General features: G+C 41.5%; 1 protein-coding gene across 1 annotated transcript in view; it reads right to left on the reverse strand.

Moving 5' to 3' along the window:
• TDRD7 (tudor domain containing 7) overlaps positions 1-15,955 on the reverse strand; it is an 89,641-nt gene extending 73,686 nt beyond the window's left edge. The window contains exon 1 of the mRNA XM_082657028.1: positions 15,832-15,955. The gene's annotated coding sequence lies outside the window, so the exon portion shown is untranslated. The remainder of the gene's footprint in view (positions 1-15,831) is intronic.
• Between the last annotated feature and the right edge of the window lie 6,139 nt (positions 15,956-22,094).

A 22,094-nucleotide genomic window follows, 5' to 3' on the forward strand; every position in this document is an offset into this window, starting at 1 on the left:
TATATATACCATGTTCTTGGATTGGAAGAATCAGTATTGTGAAAATGACTATACTACCCAAAGCAATCTACAGATTCAATGCAATCCCTATCAAATTACCAATGGCATTTTTTACAGAACTGAACAAAAAATCTTAAAATTTGTATGGAGACACAAAAGACCCCAAATAACCAAAGCAGTTTTGAGGGAAAAAAACGGAGCTGGAGGAATCAGACTCCCTGACTTCAGACTATACTACAAAGCTACAGTAAGCAAGACAATATGGTACTGGCACAAAAACAGAAACATAGATCAATGGAACAAGACAGAAAGCCCAGAGATAAACCCACGCACCTATGGTCAACTAATCTATGACAAAGGAGGCAAGGATATACAATGAAGAAAAGACAATCTCTTCAATAAGTGGTGCTGGGAAAACTGGATAGATACATGTAAAAGAATGAAATTAGAACACTCCCTAACACCACACACAAAAATAAACTCAAAATGGATTTGAGACCTAAATGCAAGACAGGACATTATAAAACTCTTAGAGGAAAACACAGGAAGAATGCTCTTTGACATAAACCACAGCAAGATCTTTTTTGATCCACCTCCTAGAGTAATGGAAATAAAAACAAAAATAAACAAATGGGACCTAATGAAACCTCAAAGCTTTTGCACAGCAAAGGAAACCATAAACAAGATGACAACCCTCAGAATGGGAGAAAGTATTTGCAAATGAATCAACGGACAAAGGATTAATCTCCAAAATATATAAACAGCTCATGCAGCTCAATATTAAAAAAACAAACAACCCAATCCAAAAATGGGCAGAAGACCTAAATAGACATTTCTCCAAAGAAGACATACAGATGGCCAAGAAGCACATGAAAAGCTGCTCAACATCACTAATTATTAGAGAAATGCAAATCAGAACTACAATGAGGTATCACTTCACACCAGTTAGAATGGGCATCATCAGAAAATCTACAAACAACAAATGCTGGAGAGGGTGTGGAGAAAAGGGAACCCTCTTGCACTGTTGGTGGGAATGTAAATTGATAGAGCCACTATGGAAAACAGTATGGAGGTTCCTTAAAAAATTAAAAATAGAATTACCATATGATCCAGCATCCCACTACTGGGCATATATCCAGAGAAAACCATTATTCAAAAAGACATATGGACCCCAATGTTCATTGCCACACTATTTACAATAGCCAGGTCATGGAAGCAACCTAAATGCCCATTGACAGACGAATGGATAAAGAAGATGTGGTACATATATACAATGGAATATTACTCAGCCATAAAAAGGAACGAAATTGGGTCATTTGTTGAGACGTGGATGGATCTAGAGACTGTCATACAGAGTGAAGTTTGTCAGAAAGAGAAAAACAAATATCGTACATTAACGCATGTATGTAGAACCTAGAAAAATGGTACAGATGAATTGGTTTGCGGGCAGAAGTTGAGACACAGATGTAGAGAACAAACATATGGATACCAAGGGGGGAAAGCTGCAGTGGGGTGGGAGTGGTGGTGTGATGAATTGGGCAATTGGGATTAACATGTATACACTGATGTGTATAAAACTGATGACTAATAAGAACTTGCTGTATAAAAAAATTAAATTAAATTAAAAAATTAAAAAAAAAAAAAAGGACTACATACTGGGGAATTCCCTGAGGTCCAGTGGTTCGGACTCTGTGCTTCCAGTTCAGGGGGCCCAGGTTCTTTCTCTGGACAGGGAACTAAGATCCCACAATCCTGCTGCACAGCCAAATAAATAAATTTTAAAAAATAATAAAATAAAATAAAGTCAACCATACGAATAATTACATTAAGTGTAAATGATTGATATATCCTGATTAAAAAGTTAGAGATTGGTAGAGTGGATATAAAAGCAAGATTTTCCTATAAACTATCTACAAGAAACCTATTTCAAATACAAACACATAGGTTAAAAGTAAGAATATAGAAAAAGATATGCATGTAAATACATGACTATATTAATATCAGAACAAGTAATATTACCAAGGATAAAGAGGGACATTACAGGGACTTCCCTGGTGGCGCAGTGGTTAAGAATCCGCCTGCCATTGCAGGGGACATGGGTTTGATCCCTGATCTGGGAAGATCCCACATGCCACGGAGCAACTAAGCCCATGCACCACGACTACTGAGCCTATGCTCTAGAGCCCATTCGTGAGGCACAACTACTGAGCCCATGTGCCACAACTACTGAAGCCCACATGCCTAGAGCCCGCGCTCTGCAACAAAAGAAGCCACCACAATGAGAAGCATGTGCACTGCAACAAATAGTAGCCCCACTCACAGCAACTAGAGAAAGCCCGCACACAGCAATGAAGACCCAAAGCAGCCAAAAATAAATAAAATATAAATAAATTTTTTAAAAAGAGGGACATTACATAATAATTAAGGAATTAATTAATCAGGAAGATATAACAATCCTAAATGTGACTGCATCTAACATTAGAGTTTTAAAATACATGAATGAGAAAACAATAGAGTTATGACTGGAGACTTCAAAACTCTTTTCTCAGTAATTGGTAGATCCAGTAAACAAAAAAATCAGTAAGGATATAGAGGAGCTGAACAACACCATCAACCAAACTGGTCTAATTGATATTTACAGAACACTCCATCCCAACAGTAGCAAAATATACATTCTTTTCAAGAGCTCATGGGACATTGACCAAGATAGAATATATTCTGAGGCTGAAACCAATCCTCAACCAATTTAGAATAATTGAAATTATACAAAGTGTATTCTATGACCAGAACTAAACTAAATTGGGTATGAGTAACAGAAAAATATGTGAACAATCCCTGTGTATTTGCAAATGTAATAACATACTTCTAAATAACCAAGGGTCAAAGAGGAAAGCTCCTCCAAATAACCAGAAAACATTTAAATAAATGAAAACGCAGTATATAAAAAATTGCTGGATGCAGTTAAAGCAATATTTGGAGGGAAATTTACAGCATCATATGCTTATATTAGAAAAAAAGAAACATTCCAACTCAATGATCTAATCTGCTACCTTAAGAAAAAAGCGAGCAAATTATACCAAAAGGAAGTAGAAGAAAGGAATTAATAAAGATGAGAGCAAAATCAGTACTGGAATGGTGAAACAGATAAGTAATTAAATAGAAAAAAAGTAAAGGAAAAAAATCATGAAACCAAAACTAGCTCTTAAAAACATCAATAAAATTGATAACTTCCAGGTAGATTAATCAAGGGGAAAAAAAGAGAAGACACAAATTACTAATAATGCAATTGAAAAAGGGGCCATAAATACAGATCTTATAGACATTAAAAAGAGAATATTATGAACAATTCATGCCAATAAATCTGGTAACTTGGATGAAATGGATGAATTCACTGAAAGACAATTTCTAAAGCTCACTCAAGAAGAAACAGATAAACTTAATATCCTTAAGAATATTAGAGAAATTAAATTTGTAGTTAGAAACCTTCACACAAGGAAAATTCAAACCCAGATGACTTTATCGGCAAATTCTACCAAACACTTCAGAAGGAATTAATACCACTTCTACACAAACTCTTCCAGAAAGTAGAGAGGAAGGGAACACTTCTGAACTCACTTTATGAGGCCAACATTATGCTGATACCAAAACCAAAGACATTATAAGAAAAGTACAGACCAATATCCCTCATGAACGTAAGTGCAAAAAATTCTAACAAAATATTAGTAAATCAAATCCAACAATATGTAAGAGAAATAACACACTATGATTAACTATGGTTTACTCTAGGAATGCAAGGTTGGTTCAACACTCATAAGTCAATCAATGTAACTGACTATATCAACAGACTAAAGTTGAAAAACCACATGATATCAATAGGTGAAGAAAAGACATTTGACAAAGTTAAAAATCATTTATTTTAATAACTCTCAGAAAATAAGAATAGACGTGAACCTCCTTAACCTGATAAAGAGTATCTGTGAAAAACCCTCAGCTAACATCACATGTAATAGTGAAAGAATGGATGCTTTCTGCTTAAGAATGGGAACAGGGCAAGAATGTCCATTCTCTTCACTCCTATTCATTACCACACTAGAGGTCCTAGCTGGTGCAATCAGACTGATTTCAAAACTTACCATTACAGTATATTAGTCAGAATAGTGTGGCATTGACAAAAGGACAATCACATCAATGGAACAGAATATATAGTCCAGAAATAGACCCACACATAAATGGTCAACTGATTTTTGACAAAGATAGCAAGAAAATTCAACGGAGAAAGTTCAACAAACAGTGCTGGAACACTATTCATCCATACACAAAAAATGAATCTCATACCAGACACAAAAATTAAATTGAAATGAATCATTTAGGTCCTAAATGACAAAGTTAATACTGTAAAACTTCTAGAGAAAACAGGAATAAATCTTTGTGACCTTGGGATAGGCAAAGAACTTTTAGAGCCATGATGAACAAACCCGACAAATTGGATCTCATCAAAATTTAAAACTTCTGCTCTTCTAAAGGCTGTTAAGAAAATGAAAAGACAAGCCACAGACTAAGAGAAAATATTTTCATAGCATTCCTGGTAAAGGACTGGTAACTAGAATATATAAACAATACTCACTAGTAGTTCATCCTCTTTTATTGATAAGTAGTATTCCACTGTATGGATATACCACAATTTGTTTATCCATTCAAATGTTGATAGACATGTGGGGTGCTTCCAGCTTTGGGGTATTAAAAATAAAGCTGCTTTCCACTATAGAAAACAGTATTGAGGTTCCTCAGAAAACTAAAAATAGAGCTGCCATATGATCCAGAAATCCCACTCCTGGGCATATAACAAGACAAAACTATAATTCAAAAAGATACATGCACCCCTATGTTCATACCAGCACTATTCACAATAGTCAAGACATGGAAACAACCTAATGTCCACTGACAGATGAATGGATAAAGAAGATGTGGTACATACATAAAATGGACTACTACTCAGCCATAAAAAAGAATGAAATAATGCCATTTGCAGCAACATGGATGCAACTAGAGATGATCATACTAGGTGAAGTCAGTCAGAAAGAGAAACACAAATACCATACGATATCACTTACATGTGGAATCTAAAATACGGCTCAAATGAACCTATCTATCAAACAGAAAAAAACTCACAGACATAGAGAACAGACTTGTGGTTGACAAGGGGGAGGAAAGGAGAGAGAGGGATGGACTGGGAGTTTGTGGTTAGTAGATGCAAACTATTACATTTAGAATGGATAAACAACAAGGTCCTACTGTATAGCACAGGGAACCATATCCAGTCTCCTGGGATAAACCATAATGGAAAAGAATATAAAAAAAAGAATGTATATATGTGTATAACTGAGTCACTCTGCTGTCCAGTAGAAATTAGTACAACATTCTAAATCAACTATACTTCAATAAAAAATAAATGAAGCTGCTCTGCAAAGATATATATTTTTCTTTCTCGTGTAAATTCTGAGAATGGGACTATCTGAAGATTAACTTCCATAACTATGGAAGGAAAGTATTATTCTCATTCTGTAAATAAGAAAACCAAAGCTCAGAGATGTTAAATAACCAACATATCACAGGATGTATGGAAGCCAGGATTTTAGTCCTGGTCTGTTTGATGCCAAAGCCCACATTCTTTCTATCATATTACCCTGACTGGTACTGAAAAAAATAAAAGACAAAACCCTGAAGAATTAACAACAGGAGACAAGACAATCAAGAAAGACAGTAAAGCAAACTGAAGAGAAGAAAAAAAACAGTCCTGTGAAATGAACAGTAGACTCAGCCTACTCAAAGGTATGGTATAAATCCCAAGTCAACGAGACAACTGGAGACAGGCACTCTAAAGACTAAAAATTCATGGCAGAGAAAGACAACAGCTATAGAGTCTGAGCACCTGCATTACTCCTGATGTCCATCTACATTTTGAGTATGCTGGTGAGAAGGAAAGAGAGGCTGGCTTCGGGACCTATATTTCAAGGTTGCCAGATGTTAAAACTGAAGTATGAACTTTGGCTCTTAAATAGTAAACTCCTGATTACAAGAGAAATGCTTTGATTTACAATGGTTCATGATTCAAAGATCATTGAACTTTTAGTATACAGTTATTTCCTCAAGTAAGAAAAACCACAAAGCGAGCAGGCTGGCCAAGTTTTAATTTGCAAGAGGAGAAACTAAAGGATCACTTGCTAACTTCCTAGTGCCAAGCCTTCTCAACTTTCTCTCTCTGACCTCCACCTTTCCTACCTATCTATCTACTCTCTTCTTTCCTTCAAACCCAATCCCTCCCACCTACTCATCTAGAGCTCCTCTGAGTAAAACTGGCCTTTACCTCTTTGTACATCTGCATATCTAAGTGGGCCCTGACTATGAATTATATACACATTATTTGTAGGTATAAAGTCAGGTGGTCAGTGCCCATGTGGGAATATACCTTCTTGGGTGTGAGCAGTGTACCAGGATCAAACTAGACTATTTAGCATATCTGGCTCCTCCCTAGTCAGAACAACTTTAAATTCCCCTGCCACAGTTTCAGTATGAAGGACATACCCATCACCTTCTCTACTGCCTCCTCCTTCCCTTCTTTTTGGAAAGAGCATCTGTTCCATTGTTACCTTCCCACTGTGGTCTACTTTTCCCCAGCTACTTAGGGGGTAGACAGCAACCACTAATTTATGGGAGAAAAAATCTCTAATAAATGCATTCTATTCAATAATGGAAATCCTATGATTAAAATATAACAGAACTCCGATATGATACTGGCTTGAAAAGACAGTTCTAACCCCATCTTAGAAGCTAACCAGAGGCTTGTTTTACAGGTCGCCCTGTATGAAAGACTCCTGGTCCCTCCATCCTAAGGAGAGCAATTTCAGGCCACTTTCTCTGAAATGTTCCCCTCTATCTTCCTTATTTCTGTTCTGAAAGAGCTGTCATCAGGGATCTCCCAAACACAGCACTTAACACATTTTGGGGAGGGACAAGGTCATACACCCATATATACAGCTTGTCTAATTGCCACAGAATACAGTAAAAGCTGTTAAGGCTTTGCCCAGTGCTTGCTTCCTTAATCCCACCCTCTTTGAATGTGTCTTCTTCTTTGGGGACCTAGACTCTGCCAAGATACAGTAGTCTTATGGCCTCTATCCTGATTATCCTATCCTCCTACCCCAAGACTATCAGGTAGGCTTCATGCAGATAAAAGGTATGTATTTACAGTGAGCAACTGATGATAATGTTAAATAAATTAAAAAAAACAGTGCTAATCTGTGTGGCACACAAGTGCTCATCCTTATTTTTCACTTTTCTCACCCTCCCTAACCTCATGTTTGCCTATCTTCATTTCTTGGCAACTGTTAGACTAATTTTTCTAAGTTAGACTTCCCAACCTGACCTGAGAGAGGCTCCTGCCACACACATAACCTCCTAGTTTCACTCTCTTAAATGCACATATTATCATAGTTAAAATCCACAGTTACGACCAAGGAAGTTTAATGTTTCTTTCAAGAGTAAAGCTACTGACAACTAGTAGATGATACCTTGATTCTGACTTTATTTGGGGGAGAGATGGGGGATTGCGGAAGGCTGTGCACACACCTCCTCTTCCTGCTTGTGTTCCCCAAGTTCAATACCACTACGCAAAGAGCATTTCTTTTCCTGGGACAAATCCCTTCTCCCCAGCCTTCTTCTTATCTGTAAGATGAAGGGATTTGGTCTTAGTGGTTCTCCACCGCCGAATCCCCCCACCACTAAGTGACACATGAAGATGGACAGGCTCAGTTCATGGTTCCCCCACTCCTCACCACCTGCATGGTGATCACCCTAGTCCACGCCAACAACATTTGTTGCCTGGATTGAGGCAACTGCCTCTGTGCAGGTCTCTCTGCTTCCACTTCACAGATAATCTATTCTTCACATCACAGCCAGAGTGATCCGTTTAAATCATAAATCCCATCACGTCATTCCTCTGCTCAAAACCCTCCAAGGGCTTCCTGTCTTACTCAGACTAAAGGCCAAAGTCTTCCGAGGGGCCAAAAGGGCCCTACACAATCTGCACCCAGCCCACTTCTCTGACCTCAACTCCTCCTCCCCTTTTCTCTCACTCACTCCACTCCACACTGCTTTTCTTTCTGCACTTGCCAGTCCCTCTGTCCCAGGGTAGACACAGCTCATTGCCTCACCTCCTTCAGGTATTTGCTCAAATGTCACCTTCTCAGTACAGCCTTCCCTGGTCACCCTATTCAAAACCAGAACTGTTATGCCGGCTGCCCAGTACTCCCTTTACCCTTCCCCTGTCTTATTTTACTCTGTAGCACTTATGCCATCCAATATTCTTTATTTTACTGTCTGTCTCCCTGACTTGCATGTAAGCTCCATGAAAGCAGGGATTTCGGTGGGTTTTGTTCACTGCTGAATCCCTAGTGCCCAGCCCACAACAAGAGCTCAATACATATTGAGTGAATGAATGAGAAATTCTCCATATAACTAACACCACTCCTTTTCTCTCCTACTCACTAAAATAATAGTGTAGTGCATGTGAGCAGTTAAAGGAATAATCTTAAATTTAAGTTATTAAAAATTATTTGCAAATTTTAATGACTGTTGTAAACTGACTGAGACAGCCAATTATGTCACCAAGCTGTGACTGAGATTCATCACACAGTTTATTTCTGGGCCTTTCCACTCTGAGCCAGAGTTCTCAATGAGCAGGCTCAGGTCTGGGCCATAGCATTACTGCAAAAAGTCCACACATCCCGATGTGTAAGCAAGCACTGCTTGAACACTGGTAAGTGTCTCATACTTACATGTATTCCTGTTTTTCAAACAGTGTGCAGATACTGTTGAAAGTCACAAACACGATATTGAATTTACAACAGCTTTTGGTAGTTATATATTTTATCAACCAACGGATATTAGAAGTACAACTACTCATGTGTGAAGTTTCACAAAGTTTTTTTAAAAATTAGAAAAAAGAACCTGACACTTGAGGAGACTGGGAAGCAATGCTTGACCACATGGCTACAATCTGAATTAGGCATCCCTCTCCCTCCCCTTTTTTAAGTATGCTATTTTCAAGGAATACTATAATTCTCTATTTGTATACAACTTTTTGGAGGGAAGGGCAGTCCCCGGACTATAGGACTGAGGATCTCAAAGATGGTGAGAAACAGGTAAGTGCAGGGAAACCTGGAAGGGTAAATGTGGTTGTACATCTTGTTTAGATGTATGTCTTGTTCTCATGTTTGTCAATTTCTTCCAGCCCAGTTTGCAATTCCAACATTAGCAATATCACTTCAGGCACTGAACAAAAAGAATGTTACAACTAAAGCTTAAAAAACTTATTATTTTCTAATCTACTATATTGCTATAGAATGCTCTAAATTTTGTTAATTCCTTGGTTATCATGGCATTTTTTGAGGTTTTCTGAAGATGGCAATTATACTCAAGAACTTTTGGAAACAGTATGCATATAAGAATACTTTCTTCTAACTATAAAAATCAAGTTTATTATCTCGGATGTCATCCACTAGAAGCACAAAAGGAAGCTTATCATGGGAATTTCAACTATTAGTGAAGTGCCTCAATGGCAACTCCTCCAAAGTGGCTTCCAAAATTCTTTTTTTTTTTTTTAACATCTTTATTAATGGAGTATAATTGCTTTACAGTGTTGTGTTAGTTTCAGCTGTGTAACAAAGTGAATCAGCTATATGCATATGTATATCCCTATATCCTCTCCCTCCCACGCTCCTTATCCCACCCCTCCAGGCAATCACAAAGCACTGAGCTGATCTCCCTGTGCTATGCGGCTGCTTCCCACTAGCTATCTATCTTACGTTTGGTAGTGTATATATGTCCATGCCTCTCTCTCACTTCGTCCCAGCTTACCCTTCCCCCTCCCCATATCCTCAAGTCCATTCTCTAGTAGGTCTGTGTCTTTATTCCTGTCTTACCCCTAGGCTCTTCATGACATTTTTTTTTTCTTAAATTCCATATATATGTGTTAGCATACGGTATTTGTCTCTCTCTTTCTGACTTACTTCACTCTGTATGCCAGACTCTAGGTCTATCCACCTCATTACAAATAGCTCAGTTTCGATTCTTTTTATGGCTGAGTAATATTCCATTGTATATATGTGCCACATCTTCTTTATCCATTCGTCTGTCGATGGACACTTAGGTTGCTTCCATGTCCTGGCTATTGTAAATAGTGCTGCAGTGAACCTTGTGGTACATGACTCTTTTTGAATTACAGTTTTCTCAGGGTATATGCCCAGTAGTGGGATTGCTGGGTCATATGGTAATTCTATTTTTAGTTTTTTAAGGAAACTCCATACTGCTCTCCATAGTGGCTGTATCAATTTACATTCCCACCAACAGTGCAGAAGGGTTCCCTTTTCTCCACATTCTCTCCAACATTTATTGTTTGTAGATCTTTTGATGATGTGTGGCTCCCAAATTTCTTAAGTTGCCATTTTGATCTTTCAACTTTCCTACTTATTTCTACTCTCTAAAAGCGTTGTGATAAATACAATTTAGAGTTTAAGAGAATTCAAATTCGTACTTTTATTTTGAGAATGTTATGTAAGCCCTGGTGACCATAAGTTACGTGAGGTTCGGAGAAATAAAGTTGGTCATCTCTTTAAATTCAGGTTAAAATTCTTAAGGGTTTCCCTAGATAATAAAGAGGAAGCTTGAGCTGAATAAGAATCCTCTGCTTGAGCAGAGTAAAGTGGAGGTGAGTCTGGGGAATTATTTAATCAGAGTATTTTAATCTCAAAAACTGACCAAGGTCAGCAAGCAAAGACCCCAGTCAAGGAGGAAGAAACTGGCCACAAGGATCACAACACATTGCACTTGACTTTCATGTCCTTCCTCTCACTCTTTTTCTCCTCCTTTCCTTGCCTCTCTTTCTGAATGACAAGTGTCAAAAATAGAGTTATATGTGCTTACCACAATACTTGACATTCGGTAGTTACATTTTCCTGGAAACATGGTATGGATGGCAAACTACCTATGAATACCTGCATTACACAGCTAAGAGTGCAATAATACAGACATTGGTGTACTGGAGAAATTTTTAGTACAGCATCAAATTTGAAATATTAGCGTTTTCCCAGGTTTTCTTACTTGCCTCATTAACATACTTGACCTGGCAAGCTTAGTAAGAAAGCTACCAGATCTCCTCCAAGATTTCGCACTTAACTAGTAGGCAAAAGCCTCTTAACTGCCATGTCCCACAATGTTCCTGGACATTGTAAAACAGCACAGGACAGGACAGTGGGCCCGACCTCAGAGTAGGGAGCCGAGAGAGAAGCGCGGAATGCTAGTAGGCACCTTCACACCATCTCCTCCAAACTGTTTAGTCTAAAAATGAGGAAAGGGCTTCCCTGGTGGTGCAGTGGTTGAGAGTCCACCTGCCGCTGCAGGGGACACGGGTTCATGCCCCGGTCCGGGAAGATCCCACATGCCACGGAGCGGCTGGGCCCGTGAGCCATGGCCGCTGAGCCTGTGCGTCTGGAGCCTGTGCTCCGCAACGGGAGAGGCCACAACAGTAAGAGGCCCATGTACCGCAAAATTAAATAAATAAATAAAAGTAAAAAAAAATTTTTTTTAAATGAGGAAACTGAGGTCCAGGGTAATTATTCCAGGCCTCACATATTTTTATGGCCAGACCCACAACAAGAACCCAGGTCTTCTGGCTCCCCAAAATGGGGCATCCTTTCAGACAGCTGCTCCAAATGCACGGAGTTGGCTTCTGAAAGTAAACCTGACTTGGGGAATACGGAGAACAACCCTGGGGCATATTTAGTGATTACCCCTTAAAGTGGCATGAAATGGGGACTGCCACATTCTGATTTAAGGGTGTGGCACCCAAATCCAAAATATTTGCCAACTGCTGCAAAAATTCAATCCTTTTATACTGTTCCTTTTCTATTTTGCTATACAATTAATCTTGAGTATCCCGAAATGCTAACAATGTGCAAGAAGTGGGGCAAGGAGTAGGGGAAAGTAACGACAACCTTTAGGAAAGCAAGGTTTAAACAATGTAAATAGCCTAAAATAATTCTCACTTTCAAAACTGTATTTGTAAATTCACAACTTTTCTCTCTAATACACCTAAAAATGGTCCCGGGAGAGTCTTATTCTGAAGAAGCAGGTTTTGGTGTCCTCTGGATACCTGCCTTTACCATTACCATCGTTTGCATGTGATCTGCTTCCTGTAGCTGCAGTTTCCTCAATCCTGCTGCCCAAAGACCTTTAGCCAAGCTGGTCTCACTCCCGTATATGCTCTCTCCTCTCAGTTCCTCTTTTCTCAACTATTTCCAACTGTACCATTTGACTCATTTTCCTCATTGCATTTTTTTGTGTGTCATAAATTTGACTTGAAGAGTGGCACTAAACCCACAAATAAATCTGAAGAATCATTAGGGTAAAGTGAAATCACCAAGCAATCTCTTACCTTCTTTAGTCAGCTACTCAATTTTTAGTATTTCCTTAGGGCACATACTTCTGGTAAATGGCTGCCTTCTTCCATGAAGACACTATTTTAGCAACAAGCCAGGCTCTTAAAATTCAGAATGTCTGTGCTGAAAAGATTTTAGGCATCATCTAGTCTATCCCAAACCCCTTATTACAAATCAATAAACTGAGCCTAAGAGAGGGAAGGTTTTTGTCTAAGACTCTTCCAAGGTGATTTCTCATCTTGCAACAGTTTAACATGCTATCTTTTATTTCCAATTATAGTCTATCTATTACCACCTTAATTACTCCTTTACCAACTCTTTTTAAAAAGACAGTTGGCACTTCCCTGGTAGCGCAGTGGTTAAGAATCCACCTGCCAATGCAGGGGACACGGGTTTGATCCCTGGTCCGGGAAGATCTCACAGGCTGCGGAGTAACTAAGCCCGTGCGCCACAACTGCTGAGCCTGTGGTCTAGAGCCTGTGAGCCACTACTGAGCCCAAGTGCCACAACTACTGAAGCCTGCATGCCTAGAGCCCGTGCTCCACAACAAGGGAAGTCACTGCAATGAGAAGCCCGTGTAACACAACGAAGAGTAGCTCCCGCTCACCACAACTAGAGAAAGCCCACGCACAGCCAAAAATAAAATTTATTAATTTTTTAAAATCCTGTTTAAAAAAAAAAAAGAAAGATAGTAATTAATGCCCTCAGGTGGTGATATACTCCCTCAGGGTATCTTTAGAGACCAGTTTTCCTTTTTTAATTATTGCAATTTCAACCTCCAAATTATACATGCATTACTAATTATGTAGTATGAATAATATAGGCTTTCCATAAATCTACATACTGGAGAAAGCTCTGAGATCCTAAATGGCTTAGTTAGGAGTTTGGGTCTTAATCCCAGTCTTCTTCTCATTAGCTATGACCCTTTGAGCAAGTCACTTCAGGTCGCTTTTTTCATATGGAAGATAAGGAGGATGGGCAAGATCCATGGTTCTCAACTTTCCCTGGAGTCCTTCAAGTGCTGAAACGGGGGTCCAAAGACCTAACGGAAATCATGGGTTTGCTTCCTCCTGACAAAGCTGCATAGCTAAAATATCGCGTTTGCTTTGGGGTCACACTGAGTATATTGTGCCGATCAGAAGCTCTAACTGCCATGTATCCTCACACACATTTTCAGCTCAAAATGACAAATTATCAATACTTTTAGCTTGTTTGAAAGACAACATTTTAAAAAAATTGGCCCAATGAGGAAATATTGAAAAGAATGAAGCTTTCAAAAGCATATGGGTGGGAACAGAGGGAGGAGAAAGTCAGTTTTGCATAAAGAAAAACCAATTCACATAAATATGAAATTAGATTTCACTCCAGGCACCAAGGAACTTCTGTCCTTTCTGTATTTATGTGTTGACTCCGAAAGTGCCCAGAGGCAAAGTACTCACTCTACGTCAAATCTCAGTTCTTAGAAATAGCACTTGATCAAACACAGAGTAGGCACTTAGAGTTGGATTATAAAGTATTTTTCCTTTACGTTCATATTAGGTCTCCAACTAGATTATATTGCACAGAGAACTTCTGAGAGGTTCTTCAAGGACTTTAAATCTCTTGGTACAAAATACAATAGTTCATTCAGCCATGTTCAGTCAGTTCACTTAAAAGGGCATTAGCAGAGATTACATTTCATTTCCAATCTACAGGGACTGAAATCCGAAGGAACCACCAACTGCTGCTTCAGAGTTCACTGTGTTTAACTAGCAAAGAGGGGGGCTGTGGGCTGGCAAAGGGCCCTGGACTGGGGCACAGGAGACGTGGGTTCTAAACCAGCTGGCCCCAGAGCAATTCCCTACCCCCGGCACGGTCCTGTGCATGTAACTGATGCTTCATGAATATCAGTTGAATGGAACTGCAAAAATCTCCACCACGTGCCAATTTATATTACATAGAGCACTTAAAGATGTGTCCCTGCATCCAAGAAACTGAAACCCAATTATGTAAAATACGGCAAGTTTGGTGGAAGGAAGAGAGTTAACACTTCTTGACTATTATTATGAGCCAAAGGAATTACAGTAGTTATCTCACAAAAGCCTTGCAGAGTAAGTTAAATATTTCCAATTGATAAAGAGAAAACCAGGCTCAACGAAAGTATGTAATTTGTTCAAGATCACACAATTAGCAAGTGGAGAAGCCCAGATTCCAACCCAAATCTGCAAAGCCCACGCTATTTGCAGTATGCAACACCTATACATCAAAGCGGCCGGGACTTGGGTCTAAGTTCCACCTCTGGCTTTAAGTTGTATATCACTAGGCAGGGCACTTTTCTGCAGTTTTTCCACCTGCACGAAAGGGGCGGGGTGGGGTGGGGTGGAGGATAGGGATGGGGAGGTGGAGGATAGGGATGGGGGGGTGGAGGATAGGGATGGGGGGGTGGAGGATAGGGATGGGGGAGTGGAGGATAGGGATGGAGGGATGACACAGGTCAGTGATGTTTTTGTTTTGTAGAGTGGCTTTCATAATCCTTTTGGGCCAAGACTTTTTCTAATATAGCTATTTCCCTTTCCGGTTCTTTGTAATTGTTTGGGAGTGAGTGGTGCCCTTGGTTATGTATGGAAATGTATTGTACCTACTCACTCAAGGGGATCGGAGCAGAACAGTTGTGCCGGCTCCAAGTCCCCTCCCATTAAATTGAGGCTGAGAACCTGACACTATTGGGGAACACGGTGAAAGTTAAGATAACTCACTCATGGATTCATATTTCCCTCCTAACTTGGAGCGCTGTACCCACCCGGGGCTCAGGTGCTCACGGTTTGAGAGAAACGGATAGTATTTGTGTCCTGCACTGCTCCAGCGGCCCGCAGGGGCGGGTCTGTAAAGAGAGGAACTTAAAAGCTCACGGTGTGGGAGTTCAAACAGCCAGGGGGCTCGCATGTCCCTTGCTCCGGGCGGGCAGCTGGCGTCCGCCCGCCGGTACCGGGATCCACTTCCTGGTCAGCACCTCCCACCCCAGGTCCACACACCCGCCCTCCCCCTGCTGCACTGCCCCCACCGCACTGAGTTTCCCAGGCGGCAGGGGTCCGTCCGACTCCCAGGTGAACCCCAGACGGTCCCATCAGAGATTTAAAACACAACGCTCTGGAACGCCAACTCCCCTGGCGCCCAGCCCGCTTTCCGGGGTGGGGACCAGGGCATCCTCTGCGGCTGCTGGGAAGAGGCCCCGGGTCCGTTCGAGTCCCGCTTGGGCCACTGTCCCTCTTAGTCACCCAGGTGCGCCGCGCCCGCCCGAAACCTCGTCCGCCCTCGCCTGGCACCTGTCGTTCCCGCAGCCAGCAGGACCTGCTCTCACCTTGTTCTGCGGGCCCGCGGCCCGTCCCCGCGCCTCTGGGCCCGGCTCCCACCGCCGTCTCCGCCAGCGCTACAGCCGCGGCCGCCGCCCACTTTCGGTTTCCCAGCACGGCTGAAACAGCCGCCGCGCCTCAGGAATCACCTCAAACCCCCGCCCCGCCCTGCTTGGCTCCGCCCCGCTCCGCCCCGCCCCAAGGGCAGACTGGCCTCGGCTCTGCGCACGCGCGGGCACCCCGGCTGCGTCGGCCCACGCTGGCGTCCGCGCGTGGGAAGGGAAACCGACGCCGCCTAGCGGTTTCTGCGCGTGCCCACGCATTGGCGGAAGGCGACTGCGGGGCGGGAGCAGGAGCGCCTCCTCGTGGACAACGCAAGGATCGGCGGGCTGGGAGGGTCCGGGCCGCCGCCGTCTTTATTAGCACTTACGCGCTCTTGCTATTACGTTTCACTCGTCAGAAGTTTCATTCAGTTCTTGCTTATTCTTTTCTTCAATTCTGGGGCCGTCATTTTTTATTCTCCTAGATACCCACCTGGTCCGCTCATTTCCTTTAGGTCTGTTCTCAAGCGTCACCCTTGGGAGGAGGGTGGCCACAATCTCAAAAATGTCAGTCTCCTTCCCTGACATTCCCTGTCCCCCTTCTCAGCTTTCTCTCTCCTTGGCACCTGTCTAGCACACTATATGTGTTTTACTTATCTTTTCATTGTTTACTGTCCTCCTCAAATTAAAGCTGTGAACTCAGGGATCTTTGTTTTGTTCCCCAATCTATTCCCAGAGCCTAGGATAGTCCCAGGCACATGATAGGCTGACATAAACATTTGTCAAATACATTCATTCATTCACTCATTCCTTATAAAATTATTGAACACCTACTATTTAGTCACATATTTCTTCTGTACATTAATTCTACCAATATTTATTGGGCATATTGGTTTGTATCCCTTAAACCAACAATGAACATTTCTCTACATTCATTCTATATGCATTTACGGAGGGCCTGCTATTTATTCAAACAGTATTTTTCACAGCTTTATTAAGGTATAATTGACATACTATAAACTGCACATATTTAAAATGTACAGTATGATGTTTTGATATATGTATACAGTTGTGAAACTATCACTTCCATAAAAATAACGAACATATCCATCACCCCAAAAAAGCCTCCCCATGCACCTTTATAATCCTCACCCTATGTGCCTCACTGTCCCTTGCCCTCCCAACTGCTGGTTTGCTTTCTGTTGCTATAGATTAGTTTGCTGTTTCTAGAATTTTATATGAATGGAATCATACATCCTGGCTGTCTTTTTGCTGGGGTGGGAGGGTATGCAACTTCTTTCACTCAGCAGAAGCACGTTGAGATTCATCCATGTTGTTGTGTGCACCAATAGTTTGTCTTTTTATTGCTGAGTAGTATTCCATTGTATGGATGTACTACACCTACCATATGACCCAGCAATTCTATTGCCACGGTTTACCTAAGGGAAATGAAAGCATATGTCCACACAATGACCTGGACAAGAATATTCGTAGCAGCTTTGTTTGTAACAGCCAAAATATGAAAACAACACAAGTGTCCATCAGTAGGTGAATGGACATTTGTATATATGTATATACAACCAGTATGTACTGAACAGCTGCTGTTAAGTAACAGAATTCTGTGCTTGCAGAGCTTCTGATTCAGTGAAAAGAGGCAGTGGGCAATGAAGAGGGAGACTGGAAGCAGATTATGGAAGGCCTGATAGCCCATGCTCAGGAGTTCGGGCTTTTTCTCAAAAGCAATGGGAAACTGTTCAAAGTCTTCTCTGAACACTGTTTGCTCTCTTTTATACCCCTTATCTAGTCCCTGACAAAGTCTGCTGAAATATCTCTCCCTGGCACTTCTTTCCATCCCCAGTGCTGTATTTCAGTCTATTTCAGATCTCTTCCTTCTCTCCCCTCCAGTCTGCTCCAAACACTGCAGTGGATTTAATAGACCTAAAATACAACCAGACACAATTTGGACTCTGCAGTGCTCATAACATCCCCTGGCTCCACATTTAAGATGGGAAAGATGTAAAAAGCAGCTCCCAATTGAAAGAGTGCCAGTTGGAGTAGGAAATTAGGATAAACTCCAGAGTCCAATATGTAAAATATATCATAAAATGATATGTGTTGACCCCAAGTCTGAGATCCTTTATCCTTGCAAAAAAGAGTTCCATGTTTGGACTGTCCTATATATAAAGAAAAATGATGCTCTGCAGCTAGTTTTTAAAAACAAGTCAGCTATATTGGTGAATAATTTACATATAATACATATTTTAAATGTACAGTTTGATGAATTTTGACAAGTGTATTCAGACATGTGACCATCACCACAATCAAGATATTGAACAAGTTCACCATTTCAAAAAAAATTCCTCGTGCCCCTTTACAGTTAATTTCCTCCTCCTACCTCCAGCCCCTGGCAGCCACTGATCTATGTCACTATAGCTTTGCCTTTTCTAGAATGTCATATAAATGGAATCATACAGTTTGTAGTCTTTCTGTGTCTGGCTTCTTTCCCTTGGCATAATGCTTTTGAGAATCACCAGGTTGTAAACATATATCAGTAGTCTGTTCCTTTTTATTGCTGTATAGATATGTCACAATGTGTTTATCCATTCACATTTGATATACCTTTGTGTTGTTTCCAGTTTGGGGCTGTTATGAATAACACTGCTATACCAATCACATGCAGGTCTTTGTGTGGTCATGTGCTTTTCTTGCATAAAGACTTAGGAATAGAATTGCTAGCTGTAGGATAAAGTGTATGTCTGACTTTACAAGAAACTGTCAAATTATTTTCTAAAGTGACTACATCATTTTGGGCTCCCCTTCTTCTACCTTCCTGCAATGTATGAGAATTCCAGTTGTTCCAAATCCTCTCCAATACTTGGAATTGTCAGACTTTTTAATTTTAGCCATGCCAGAGGATCTGTAAAGATATCACATTGAGATTTTAATTTGCATTTCCCCATAACTAATGATATTGAGCATCTTTTCATGTGTTTATTGCCCCTTCAGATATGTGCTTGGGTGAAGTGTCCATTCTGGCAGGTAGATTTTTGGCTGACACATATCAGGAGGTTCTCAGAAGTCCTTGGGTAGCTGACATAGCAAGGACAGGCTACGAAGTTGTTTTTATTTTCCTTGGGAATGGTCCAAGACCCAGGGAGCTCAAAAATTAATTCCCATGCCCTGGATATAATTGGATTTCAGGGGAATTAAGGGACATCAGAGATGACACAAATTGGCTACTCTTTGAACACAATGGTTCTTACCATTTTGTGGGGAAAGGAGTCAGAATATGTGAAAGCAACAGATAGATACAAAATTTGGCACATGATTTCAGAGAAGGTTTCAGTAGACTGAAGTCCTACTATGAACCCCTGTTAAAAACTTCCTTAGATGAAGGCATATGTCATGAGGCTGTAAAGCAGAATTTTCAGAATGGACAAGACTCAGGTGGAAGGCATTCTCTCTCAGCAAAAGCTCAAGCTCATCCCTGGAAGACAGGAGTGGGGGCCAGGAGCATCTGGGTCACTCTTTCAGGAAAGGCAGGCACCCTTCCCATCCCCAAGGGCTGTCAAGAGGTCCTTAATGATCTGCTCAGGTGGCTTTCAGGGGTAGGCAAGGCGGATAGTAGGGGGATCAAGAACAGCTGGCCAGTAGGCAGCAGCCTGGCAAGCATTCTGTGCCCATCAAGATACTTCCCAAGAGAGGTTATCATAGAAAGGGCATGCCCAGCTGTGAGGCCCAAGGATGAGGAAGGAAGATGGATTTGTTGCCAGTTTATCCTGGGCTGAGAAAGGAGGAAATATTTCAAGTGTGAAACCTTCATCTAAAGCCCTTCAAGTATTTTTATCCACACTTGGGGAGACCGTTCATTTGGAGAGAGCCACCACATTGGACACAAACACCAAAACACCTGTAAAAAGCAGACAGAGCCAGAGCCGTTGGTTGAGTTGAATCTCTGTCCCGCCCTCCCCTCCTTCTCTCAGTTCAGCAAACACCATTTAGAATTAAGGGGAAATAGCAACAATGTTCCAAGAATATACCTGTGGCTCACTTTGTTTTTATCTCACCTGATGGGTGTTTTGGTGTTTGCAATAGAGCCCAAGAAAGAGACACACCTCATCCTCCCTCTCAGAGCCTCTCTGACTTCACAGCTGCCATAGGTAGCTCTCCCACCCTCCAAAATTTAGAGAGGCAATTTTAGACACCTCTGGTTGCCCTCATCTCACTTCCCATCTGATTTTGCCTGTATCTTCTCTATAATGCCTCCAAAAAGAAGACCAAACCCAAAACTCTCATTTCTATCACTTTATGTACAACAAAATGAGCCCCCAGGACTTGGCTGTGGTATTATTCAGTGTCTTAGGTAATTCCTTTCCCGGGAAATCTTCCTTGAAGTCCCCACCTGAAAGTGGGTCTGTGGCTAAGCTCCTGGAGCCCCTTATTTATCCCTCAAACTTGTTTGCAGTGGAGGAGGATGTAGGAAGTGATTCTATGTCTTATCTCCCTATGAACAGCTTGAAAAGATTTTATTTGTCTTTTTACCCTGAGTTATTTAAATGCAAATAATTTTAGTAATAACAATTTTAACTCCTTCTTGAAGCTAGACAACATGTTCAAAGGTATGTATGTGGATGAAGTCCAGCCTCCTGGGGATTTCTGCTTACATAAAAGGTCAGGAAAAATAGATCCATGACAAAAGGAATCTTTGGACAGATCTACATTTGGTGAATCATTGACACCATGATCACTCCCTCTCCCATCAGCTATTGCCTCATGAACAAAATGGAGAGAAATTTCTAGACAATTGCATTCGTTTTAACTGAGTAAGGAAAAACAAAATAAAACAAAACAAAAAACAAACGACAGAGATTCTGGGAATCCTGCTAAAATCCAGGCCCTGGTAAAGCTAAGGATGTGCTGATCAAGCAAAACTCCCTAATCTGCGCACAAAGGCCTCCAAGATGAGTCAGCTAAAAGAGGCTAATCCCCAGAAGGGACTGATTGCTAAAGCTGTTGAGGCCACACAGGCACCGAGCACTGGAAAACAGGGGATAGTGAAAGCTTAAAGCCATACTGTGTAGAGAAAGGTCCTAGAGCGACAGGGGAGGGTCTTGGCTCTCTAAGAGAACATCTCGGTCCCTTCTCGAGCTGTGGGTCATTCACACGGCTCAGCCTTGGACAAGGACCAGATATAAGGATGATTCCAAGGATGCAGACATTGAGTTATCATCTGGTTAAAGTCCCAGTTGTGGGGTAGGGCACGGAGGTGGCGTAACAAATACTGTAAGCAAGGCAACCAACTACAGTATTAATGATTCTGTAACAGTCAATAAACCAGTTGGTACAAAAATTATACTCTACTAGATGTTAGGGGTGAGGAAGGAAGGAGGCAGGGAGAAGAAACAACATAGCATACAGCAGGTGCTCCGTACAGGTTAGCTGACCCTGAAATCAGAGAAGCAGACAGTGCTCACAAAGTGCGGGTTCAGATTAAAAGTGTACTATTCAGGGAGGACCTTTGCCCCTGTGCTGTTTGACTTTGGGTAAATCATTTGGGGCTTGGTCTTTTGTTAAATTGGGAGCCCTTTGGTCTTGTTCTAGCCTCAGATTCCCTTAAGTGGCAAAGTTAACCCAATAAATAGCAAAAGAGCATTCTCTTGGGGCTGTTTGGTCAATTTCCATTCATCAGTGGTTCTCTGTGGGATCAACATCTCCCCCCAGGGGCACTTTGTTTTTGTTTTTTTGCGGTACGCGGGCCTCTCACTGTTGTGGCCTCTCCCGTTGCGGAGCAACAGGCTCCGGACGCGCAGGCTCAGCGGCCATGGCTCACGGGCACAGCCGGACCGGGGCACGAACCCGTGTCCCCAGCATCGGCAGGTGGACTCTCAAACACTGCGCCACCAGGGAAGCCCCCAGGGGCACTTTGGACTTTCACAAGGTTATTTTTGGTTGTCACAATGATCAGGGGCACCTCCTGGCATTTAGTGGGCCAGCTGGACGCTTACTGTCCTGCTGTGTACAGAACAGTCCCCCATTTTGGAGAAGTTTCTCTAACCTTGTCTTTGTCCTAATTCACATGTGACTGTCTTGCCAGTCACTCATGTAGAGGAAAAAACTCTGCTTTACATATAAACACAAATAACTTTTTCACAGTTTTACTATACAGTCAATTTTCTAGGCTACTTTATCTGTGAATTTCATTTCAGGGGAGTAGAAGAGGGGATTACAAA

This window comes from Grampus griseus (assembly GCF_964374135.1).
Source record: "Grampus griseus genome assembly, chromosome: 6".
In the NCBI taxonomy this organism is placed as follows: domain Eukaryota; kingdom Metazoa; phylum Chordata; class Mammalia; order Artiodactyla; family Delphinidae; genus Grampus; species Grampus griseus.